An 11,850-nucleotide genomic window follows, 5' to 3' on the forward strand; every position below is an offset into this window, starting at 1 on the left:
AACGCTCCTTGTGGCTGCCTGTTACGAAATCTAACTCACTCGAACATACGTCACAAATTTCACTGTTGCACAACGACTTTCTCACACATACATTTGCCGGCCGGGGTGGTCGAGCGGTTCTAGGTGCTGCAGTCTGGAACCGCGCGACCGCTACGGTCGCAGGTTCGAATCCTGCCTCGGGCACGGATGTGTGTTATGTCCTTAGGTTAGTTCGGTTTAAGTAGTTCTAACTTCTAGGGGACTGATGACCTCAGAAGTTAATTCCCATAGTGCTCAGAACCACACATACATTTGCATAGTTTTAATAAAATATCACAGTCTCACTTTACGTATGTCCTCCATTCGCTCTCTAAGTCTTTGCAAAAGACTCAGACAACCGAAAGACGATGAAATAACAGCCTTCCAAAGTTTATTTAATTACGTCAGATATTTGTGGAAATTTAATTTCGTCAGAAATTTGTGGAAACGAAAGTAAACTGTAGAAAATTAGAGTAAATGAACCTATCCTCTCGGTTGTAGTTTCAATTGCTACTATAGACGAATACATTACAGTCCCCAACTCAGTTTCACAATACCAGTACAATTACTATGCGTCCTAGGTAAAAATTTATATCTGCGAAAGTACCCAAGTTACGATTTGAAATTTTGACAGTCGGGTTGTTTTATCCACAGAATTTGGTAGACTAAGTACGTAAAAGAAGTGTTACTATTTAGCAGCACTTGTCGAGATTCTGGGAGAGTACGTGTAACGCATTGCACGCGGCGTCAGTCGAGTACAATAGCTGGCTCGGCGCAGCAGCCGGCGTCAGCTGTGCCGGCGCGAAGAACCAAATATTTGCTGTCCTCCCGGCCCAAGGGAAAGTACGCTTTCGCTGCGAGATGTAATAATTTGCTACGTCGCCTTGGGCAACGCTGGGTACGGAACTCGTATATTTGGATTTGTTTTAACAGAAGTGTGCATTCGCTATTTGGCATCGATCGGGTTTCGGCTTGCAGGCGTACATGCAGGCCCTGCTGGCGCAGCCGTACGCCGCGCTGCGCTTCGAGGTGCTGCCGGACGACGAGCACGCGACGCGCCTGCTCCGGGTCTCGGTGCTGCGGCGCGCCTGCCGCGTCGGCTACCCGCCGTGCCTGCAGGCCGCCGTCGACCTGGCCGCCGACGCCTTCCCGGAGGGCGGGCAAAACGACGGCGACGGGGCAGCCAGGTGCGTCGAAGCTCTCGTCCTCTCCTTCTGGGGCTTCTCCGTGCCGGCGGTCTTCCTCGGTTCCTTTCGATCCTGCGCGTGTCCGCCTCCGTAGGCGGGTGTTCGGCACGTCAGAATGCCGCCGAAGGCTTGCGGGGTCACTTAGAGGCTAGGTCGGAGATTTCCTTCCCTCTGGGACTGGGTCTCGTGCTGCGTCAGTCGTTTCGTCCTCGTCGACACGCGAGTTGCCCCAGTGGAATCGACTGACAAGTCTTCAGCCGGGCGAACATTCTACCTCGCACGTTTCGTTAACCCTGCGGGCGGTAGCAGAGAGCATGTCCCTCTACATCGTCCCGACTTTTTTTTGCAGGGTGTGTCCCATCCAGCTCCGTTGTTTTCTCTCTATTTCGACGTCGACAGGTTCTTCTCTGTTTCGAATTCGGGGGTCGTCGCCGATATTACATTTCGTCACAAGATTTTAAGACTTTTCCTAAGACATCTCATCGTGTCAACGAATCCGGTATACTCAGTTCGCTAGACGTACAATAGAACAACTCGTATTGATGAGTTGTACTACAAAAAGACAATTACAGATACTTAAATTTGACAACTACACAGACGTGTCGGGAGGAAAGGGCGACGCAGGAAATAATCAGTCTTACTAGTGACTGCTGATCTATGGAAGTGGCCGACGTTGACGCCGCTTTCGAGGTGGCCGTGACCAGTCCGGCGCGGCGCGGCGTTTATGTCCTCTTCGCGTAGGGCCGCAGCTGTCGCGCTGTCGGCCGGCTGACTTCTCAAAGTCTTGCAGTTTGTCGAGGTTATTTTCCGTTTCACGTCCGTAAAGCGGCACTGCATTCACCTTTGTTCTACGTACTCGTTGTCGAGTTGACGTGGAAATCTGCGTGACACTCCGTGACGGGCACAGCCGGGTGAACGCCCCGTCCGCCGTTCCGGTTCTCGGCCTGGCGTCGGCAGCTGCTGGCGCGCCTTCGGCAACAGTGCTGTACTCCCCAAGTACGCCAACTCGTTTACCTTTTCGACATTCTCGTCGTTCGTTCTCAGCTGACTTTCGTACTCTTCGTCTTCGCGCGGCATTCACTTGCAGCCCGACTATCTCGGCTTCGTGTTGGGAGGTCCTGCAGCTTTTCTTCCGTGTCGACAAAGTTCTGCGAGAGGAGTTGGACTAATTGGAGATCTCCGATCGTTCAGTTAGACCCAGTTATGTCTCTGTCTTCTTCTTCTCCGTCACTTTGCTCGTCACTGAATTCTGCACCAAAAAAGGATACCGGTGGATAAAACACACCCCATCTCGACCTCCACAATTAACTGGGAAGTGTTCGATAACTTTACCCTCACGGATAGTTCGGGACTTTTAGTTTCTGTAAGTCTCCCTGATAACTTCTGCACTCTTCTCCGGTATCGCGCACTGTTTCAAAGATTTGCACGTATTACTTCTTTTAATGGAGTCGAACGCCTTTACAAAATATTGAAAAAGAATATTAACACCAGAGATGAAGTAATTTGATTCTTCAGTAATGACTATAAGCGTGTTTATTTGATCCGCACAAGAACAGTTCTACTAAAATCAGCTTGCTCCTTTCTTATCTGCAGTTTATCTTTTAAGGATTATTCGCCCAGATACTTTGCTTCGACTTGTAGGCAAGGTGATTCCCCTCCAATTATGGAAATTTGACGAGAAGCCGTTCTGTCCACTCCTGTGGCACGCTTTCCAAGTTCCAGACCTTTATTAAATGACTGTGGATAACACGTGTGCCTGCCTCTGCGTCAGTGGTTAGACGTCCTTCTGCACTGTTATCCACTCGGGGCCTTTCCATTCTTTAGCTACTCGATTGCTGTTTTGATCTGTTTCATTGAAGGTGGCTCTAAGGTAATCGCATTTTCTACCACTTTGGGATCACTTTCATCTTTGGCCTCTCTTTCTCGTTCGGACTCTCCCTCTGTTAAGCACCTCCATAGGAAAGTTGCTTACGTCTGTTCTTCTTCTTTCGTTTCACCCTCTTTGGGGTACGCTGGATCAATCATTTCTTTGTGCGTTGTTCTTTTCTTAGGGCCCAGTATTTCTTGATTCTTTCTGATCTTCTTCTCCTCTCTTCTTCCGAGATGAAGGATTTGGACTTTTGTGTGGATTTGTCTTGGAACCTTACGTTTTCATCTTTAGTAATTAATTTAGCAGTTCGATCAATAAGTGAATTTTCTGAAATATTTAATTCCACTAGGTCTTTCTCAGTTTCTTTAAACCAGTTGGGCTTCGTTTTTCGGTTACGGAAGAAGTAAAAGATTTGTTTAGTTAATCTGTTGGAATTCATTCTGAGAAGATGACCATAAAAATTTATTCTCCTTTTTCACATAGAATCTGAAAGTTTTTCAATTTTCTTGTAGAGAGTTTCATTTTTGATGTATATAATCTTATTGTCTTGAAATTTTGGCCCAATGATTTTTCTTAAAATTTTTCTTTCCTTTAGCTCAAGTTTCTCCATTTGGCCCTTGAAATTCATGTTAAGTGTTTCTGCTGCATACAGTGCTTCTGGCTTAATCACTGTCTTGTAATGTGTAATTTTGGACCCCCATGAAAGGGATTTTTTGTTGTATGTATTTTTTGTTAGTTGGAAGGCCAATTCAAGTTTATTTTTTCTGGATTCCATTGCTTTGCTTTCCCCAGCATTCCAAGTAATCCATTCTCCGAGATATTTGAATTCTTATACTATTTCAATCTTCTGTTCTTGAACTTTGAGGTATTTACATGAGTGCTTGATGTTTGTCAATATCTTAGTTTTTTCAGAGGAGATGTGAAGACCAAATTTGGCTGCTTGTTTCTTTAGTTCAAGGATTTGCTCCCGTGCTTCTTCCATTGTTTCAGCAAACAGGGCCATATCATCCGCAAAAGCAATGCAATTTACTTTAAGGTTCTTCTTTTTGCAACCCAGTCTTATACCGCTCTTTATTTTAGTGTTCCATTCCCTGACTACTTTCTCAAGCGCACAATTGAACAGCAACGGTGAGGGCCCATCGCCCTGTCGCACTCCCGTTTTTATTTCAAAGGGTTCCGATAGTTCGCCCATAAATTTAACTTTCGAAAATGTATTTGTAAGGGTCGCTTTTATAATATTAGTTGTTTTCTTATCCAAACCCATTTCTTCCAGGACTGATAACAGAGATTCTCTATCAATCGAATCATATGCTTTTCTGAAATCAATGAAGGAGATTACGTATGTCTTTGCCCTTGATTTTTGGTATGCCATAATGTTTTTGAGGTTTAGTATTTGTTCCGAACATGATCTACCCTTTTTAAAACCTCCCTGGTATTCCCCGATTTACGAATCCAATTGCGGCTCTGCCCTGTTCAAAGGGACTTTAGAAAGAATCTTGTACGTTATATCCAGCAGTGATATCCCTCTGTAATTGCTGAGGTCTGTCTTCAAACCTTTCTTGTGGATAGGGTGGATGAGAGCTGTTCTCCATTCTACGGGGATCTCTTCTTCTTTCCAGATTTGATCGAAAACACACTTTAGGGATGTAACTGCATTTTTGTCAGCCTTTTTCTATAGTGCGGCCACTATTTGATTTTCTCCGGACGCCTTGTTGTTTTTAAGTTCTGAAATGACCTTCTGTAGTTCTTCAGTCGTCGGTGGTTCTGAATCCGGCTTCTCACGGTTGTTTGGAATGGATTCAAATTTTTCAAGAATGGGTTCACAATTCAAAAGTTTCTCAAAGTAGCCTGCTAGTATTTTGCAGTTTTCCGTTTTGTTGTGAGCGATGGTCCCATTTACATCTCGAAATTGGAAGGTGGGTGCTTTGTATCTTGATAACCTTTGTTTGAAAGTTCTGTAAAAGCTCCTTGTGTTGTTTTTAGCAAATTCTTCATCAATTTGGAGGAGAGTTTTGTTTTCATGTGTCTTCTTAATCCTTTTTATATTTTTATCTACCAGTTTTCTAACTGTAATGAAATTCCGTCTACTTTCTTCTGTTTTCTGTGACTGCCATTTTGGCATGCCTGTTTTCTTGTTTCAACGAGGGCATCACATTCCAGCGACCACCAGGCATGTTTTTTACTTTTTTTGTTAGATGCTATCCGTTCAGCTGTAGTAATGAGGTTTTCCTTGATATCCCCCCAGCTTTGTGTCTGAATGGTTTCTGTTGCTTTTGTGAATTCATCTGATTTTAATATCTTTTCTGTGCTATACTTCCGACCCTTAATTAGTTTCATGCTGCGTTTCCTGTTTGGGATGACTTTGAACTTAATTTTAGAAAGTTAATGGTCTGAATCCAAGTTTGCACCCCTGAGTACCCTAACGTTCATGATTTCTTTGCTAGAAATCTTTTTGATTGCACATGATCAAGTTGAAATACCCATGTCTTTTGTCTTCGTGGTAGTTTCTTGAAAGCTGTGGACTTAAGAATTAAATTGTGTGCTTGGCAAAGTTCTATTAGCCTCACACCATTTCTGTTTGTTCTCTTGTGTGCAGGATAGTTTCCAACTATTTTCTTATATCTTTTGTCCTTACCAATCTGTGCATTAAAATCTCCAAGAAGAATGATGATGTTTTTATCTGGAATTTTCTGAATAATTTCATCTAGCTTATTCCAAAAGGCCTCCACTTTTTCTTTGTTTTCCCTGTTATCCTCGTTTATAGGGGCATGTGCATTGATAATTGTGTAGATTTTGTTTGTGCTTGTGAATGTAAGACTTGAGATTCTTTCTGATTGGGAATCAAAGTCAACCACTGAGTTCAAGATTTGTTTGTTGATTATAAAGGCTGTCCCAAGATGTGGTACATTTTTCATTACTCTCGGTCCCACTTTCCCTTTGTATATCCTAAAACCTTCGGAATCGAAGGTATCTGTATCCATGTATCGTGTTTCTTGAATGGCTGTTATGAGTATCTTGTGGTTCTTTACCGTATCTGTTAGATGTTTTAGTTTTCCAGTTTTCAACAATGAGTTTGCATTGAAAGTTGCTAGGTACGTTGATTGCCTATATTGAAATTTGGATGAGATTCCAAGACACTCCGACTTGTCTTTGTGCAATGTTGCAGACTCCCCAGAATCCGAATGTCTGCTGACGTACTGGCGTACGGTGGATCGTCCACCTGGGGTAAAATAGTTTACATCACACACGTCCATGATTGATGAAAGTTATTTTGGGTGTGGCCCAAAGGCCACAAAGTGTACAACCAAGACTGTGAGTCCTGGAGGTAGTTCTTCCGCTCCCTCCGCCGTTGGGAATCTGAACTTCCTCTTCCGCCTTTGAGACCGTTGACCAGGTTTCACCCAGTAACTCTAGGCAGAGGCCCTTAAAGGGTGCTACCATCCGGAGCCAGATGGACCCAGGTTTTTTTAACGAGGTGTTACTCCTCCCCCTCCTCCTTCCTCATCACTTGCGAAATGAGGCCTCGGACTTTGGACCGGCAGTGGTGGAGTTCATTTCCCCATTTGTAATTTTTTTTGGTAATTTGTGGTAAGGTGTTGTGGGACCTAACTACTCAGGTCATCGCTCCCTAAGCTTACGCAGTATTTAATCTAACTGAAACTAACTTACGCTAAGGACGACATAAACACCGATGCCTGAGGGAGGACTTGAACCTCCGATGGGAGAAGCCGCGCGGACCGTGACAAGGCGCCTGAGACCGCGTGGCTACCCTGCATAGCCGCCATTTGGAGCCCGCATCACAGCAACAGTGTTCGACACTATTATACAGGGTGATTCAAAAAGAATACCACAACTTTAAAAATGTGTATTTAATGAAAGAAACATAAAATAACCTTCTGTTATACATCATTACAAAGAGTATTTAAAAACGTTTTTTTTAACTCAAAAACAAGTTCAGAGATGTTCAATATGGCCCCCTCCAGACACTCGAGCAATATCAACCCAATACTCCAACTCGTTCCACACTCTCTGTAGCATATCAGGCGTAACAGTTTGGATAGCTGCTGTTATTTCTCGTCTCAAATCATCAGTGGTGGCTGGGAGAGGTGGCCGAAACACCATATCCTTAACATACCCCCATAAGAAAAAATCGCAGGGGGTAAGATCACGGCTTCTTGGAGGCCAGTGATGAAGTGCTCTGTCACGGGCTGCCTGGCGGCCGATCCATCGCCTCGGGTAGTTGACGTTCAGGTTTCATAACTAACCTTTTTCGTAGGACTCTCCATACAGTTGATTGTGGAATTTGCAGCTCTCTGCTAGCTCTGCGAGTCGATTTTCCTGGGCTGCGAACAAATGCTTGCTGCATGCGTGCTACATTTTCATCACTCGTTCTCGGCCGTCCAGAACTTTTCCCTTTGCACAAACACCCATTCTCTGTAAACTGTTTATACCAACGTTTAATACACCACCTATCAGGAGGTTTAACACCATACTTCGTTCGAAATGCACGCTGAACAACTGTCGTCGATTCACTTCTGCCGTACTCAATAACACTAAAAGCTTTCTGTTGAGCGGTCGCCATCTTAGCATCAACTGACGCTGACGCCTAGTCAACAGCGCCTCAAGCGAACAAATGTACAACTAAATGAAACTTTATAGCTCCCTTAATTCGCCGACAGATAGTGCTTAGCTCTGCCTTTTGTCGTTGCAGAGTTTTAAATTCCTAAAGTTGTGGTATTCTTTTTGAATCACCCTGTATAATTTTCTTAGTGTATCGAGTGAACGTAACACGAGGAGGCAATGTTTCTCACGGCGAACAATGGTTACAATGCTTTGGTTGATCATCAGATGTGGCTACTCTATCTTAAATCACTCCCGACAGAAACGCCTAAGAAGACGATTGTTGTGCCTGCTTTCAATGGACGACGGAGTAGTCGAGGGATATGAAACTTTTTCGTGTACGTATGCAGTTTTACAGTACATTAATGTCGAGATTCAGCTGGCAATTTTTCACCCGTTACTTACCATTTGCTAGTATCTGTGCATTCGCCAACGAGACTGTAACTGTTTTTGCAGCGTGGAGCCGGACCTGCGCAGCACGGCGTACTGCGTGTGGGCGCAGGACGGGCACTTGTGGGGCAGGCTGTGGCAGCGCTACCTCGACACCGCGGTGGCCACCGAGAAGGTGGAGCTGCTCGGCGCGCTCGGCTGCTCCCAGGACAACGCCACGTTCTACGCATGAGTCTAAACGTCTCCATTGCCTCGTCCCACTTTATCCGATCGAACGTATCCACACATATTTTAGCGGACGTCTTCGACCACCACATAAATGACGGAATGAACTTTGCTGTAGACTTTCAATCGGATGTCTGTGAGGCAATGGGAGCCCATTCATTAGTACTCGCAGGAAAGGTGACGATGCTGGGTGTTGGGGTCTGGAGGGAAGTCAGCGCTGTAGCTCAACCCTAAGGTGTTCAGGTTGTGACTCGGGGTGGACCAGTCCGTCTGGAGAACGTCGTCACACACAACACTTTGCCTCACAGGCGTCGCTTTACGACAGGCTACGTTATCGTGCCGGTACAGACAGTCGCCGTCTCCAAACTGTTCCTCTACTGTACGCGTTACACAACGCTGTCAAATGATTCGTAGGCGACCACACCCTAACCGTGTGAACCGCCGCCATACTGTAGCCCCCCCCCCCCCCCCCCAACACACACACCTTTGTAGTTCACTGCTGGCACTACACGTGTTGTTAGGTAAGTTTGATGTGGTGTCACAATCTATTCATTAGTAGGAATAATCTCGAGTTACATTTTTAACGCAGGAAGTATTAAACTTTGTATACGTCTAGAAGCAGCGTAACTCACGGCTCACAAATTATCCTACTACTAACACTATTCACTGTACCACTGAAGATACCTACAAAATTCCACACGCGAGATCTGTTCTTTAAAGAATCGTGGCTGATGGAGGGCCTACTGGTAAGACGCCACTGGTCTTGTGATTTCCAACATTTCGGCAACCGGTATCCGACGATTGTTTCACAATGTCATAAGCTCAATTTATTTGCATTGCTTCTCGGTTTACGTTCAACTTTTTGAAGACGGGCCGAGCTGGGGAGGAATATAGATTCCTGGCGTAGGCTATGACCGACGATATAACGATGATACAGTGACTGACGTCATACATGCTTAAACAGAAAGTGAACGGTACATGAGATCGTGTTCCAGTGTTATTTTTCCGGAATATCAGCTAGTAGTGATATACGAGTACTAAACTGCAGCGTAGCCTGAGGTTTGAGGTTAGGTTGGAAGGTAACAGTACGGTAGTGATCTCGTGATGTTGATGAATGTGAATGCGAAATCTCAGTTGTTGTGACGTCTGATCTGTAGCATAGCTTGAGGTATAGCTCGGGTTGGAAGGTGAGAGTCTGGCATTGAGTTTTCGAAGCCAATGACTGTGATATCGTGAGGATAAATGTAATCCTGCTTATTTAACATATATTATACATACTGGACTCGCATGGGTCGTTTATGTCTGCTGTTTTGATGATATCGTTGGTACAAACTGCTGGTCTGTGCTGAAGGCTTTGCTTCAGCCGCCCAGTGCACATCTCTCGTGTACTGTGGGTATGTGCCTGAAGTATAAACGAAGCATCCAATACGTGCTCAAGTGATCCAAAGCTTTAGCTGATTTTCAGCTGTTTCCTAGAAGAGGGATGCCGTACGAAAGTGCTGCGGCGTTGTTGCAGGTATTTGACGAACGCACTGAATGCTAGCCTGGTGAGGCCCCAGGACTGGACTACGGTGTACGCCGGCGTCTACTCCACGCCGTTCGGTCTGCAGGTCGCCATGGACTTCATCGAGACGCGTGCGGCCGACCTCTCCACACAGTACGTACTGAACCAATCCCCATCTCGTGCAGGCACCACATTAGATTACGTATTAGATTTAAGATTATGTTATATTACATTATAATAAGGCATTGATCAGGTAATAGATAGATTACATTAGATATTATGATTATTTAATATTAGACTGATTAGAAATATGATTAGGTATTAGAGTAAATACATATTAGAGTAAATAATAGACAGGTTAGATATGATACTTGAAGATCTGGAATATGTCAGAAGCATTTACAAAATAAAATATATGCTAATGTTTCCTAAACAGACCAAAAGTCAGATGGTTCAAAATGGTTCAAATGGCTCTGAGCACTATGGGACTTAACTTCTGAGGTCGTCAGTCCCCTAGAACTAAGAACTACTTAAACCTAAGTAACCTAAGGACATCACACACATCCACGCCCGAGGCAGGATTCGAGCCTGCGACCGTAGCGGTCACGCGGTTCCAGACTGTTCCGCCAGAACCGCACGGCCACTCCGGCCGGCAGTCAGATGGTTCTGAAAGATGTGGGAAAAGATAGAAACTTGATGTTAGTTTTATTTACATATTAATTACTATAGAACTTGCCACATCAGTTTATAAATACTAAATTGTACATCATAATTCTAACACTATTTTAAGGTGGTAGATGTAGTCTGTCCTCAATGTTATTCAATATGTAGATTCAGAAAAGTGTAATAGAAACGAAGATGAAATTTAAAAAAGGGCTTAAAATTTCGGGTAGAAGAAATTACATAGTAATTTTGCCTGAGACAGCAAAGGACTTGGAAGAGCACTTGGACAGGATGAGTGGTGTGTTGAAAAGAATTCATCGGATGGATGTCAACAAAAGAAAACAAGGGTAATGAAATGTAACCGAATTAAATCAGGTGATGTTGAGGAAATGGATTAGGAAATGAGAAACTAATGGTAGTACACGAGTTTTGTTATTTTGGTAGCAAAATAAGTGACGATGCCTGAAATAAAGAAGATATACAATGCATACTTGCAGTAGGAGGGAATGTGTTTCTGAAAAAGAGAAAACCTGTTAATATCGAACATAAATATAAAAGTTAGGCGGTCCTTCCAGAAGGTATTCGTCTCGAGTGTAGCCTTGGATGAAAGTCAAATGGGGACAAGAAGACAACAGAAGCTTTTGAAATGTCGTGCTACAGAAGTATGCTGAGTAGGTACTGGATCGATCTGGGGAAAAAAGAAATTTACACCACACCTAGACTAGCAGAAGTGATCAGTTGAAAGGATACCTTCCGTGGTATTATGGAATCATCAGTTTGGTCGTCGAGAGAAATGTGTGTGTGTGTGTGTGTGTGTGTGTGTGTGTGTGTGTGTATGAAGGAGTGGAGGAGTGGGGAAGGGGGGAAGGGAGATGGAGTAAAAATTGCAGGACACGGAGGTTTTGACATCAGAGATAAACTTTGACTTCCTGTTCCAACCCACTGACGTTATTTGTGTAAGCTGCAAGTGTGTGTGTGGAAATAGCGATGAACTACTCCCACAAGTCTTATGCCCCAGAAAAAAATTCAGAAACGCAATCTCACCCATATGTTCAATAGAAATAATCACACACACACACAAACACACACACACACACACACACACACACACAAACACACACACACACGCACATACACACACACTTACATAACGTAGCGCAGGTGAAAATGAGCTTAGCGTAGCTATCATTTGAATATTAAGCAGCAAGTAATGATTGATCATTGTTACCCAAAACTGAACAAATTTTCACTTTACGCTTATATGTCCAGCTGTGCGAATGAGGGTCTTTTCTCAGTTAAAGACAAGAATAATTAAATCAACAAAGTAAACACATAATTTGTGAATATCATTTGCGACTAACATCACAGTAACG

This window comes from Schistocerca americana, chromosome 8, assembly GCF_021461395.2.
Source record: "Schistocerca americana isolate TAMUIC-IGC-003095 chromosome 8, iqSchAmer2.1, whole genome shotgun sequence".
NCBI lineage: Eukaryota > Metazoa > Arthropoda > Insecta > Orthoptera > Acrididae > Schistocerca > Schistocerca americana.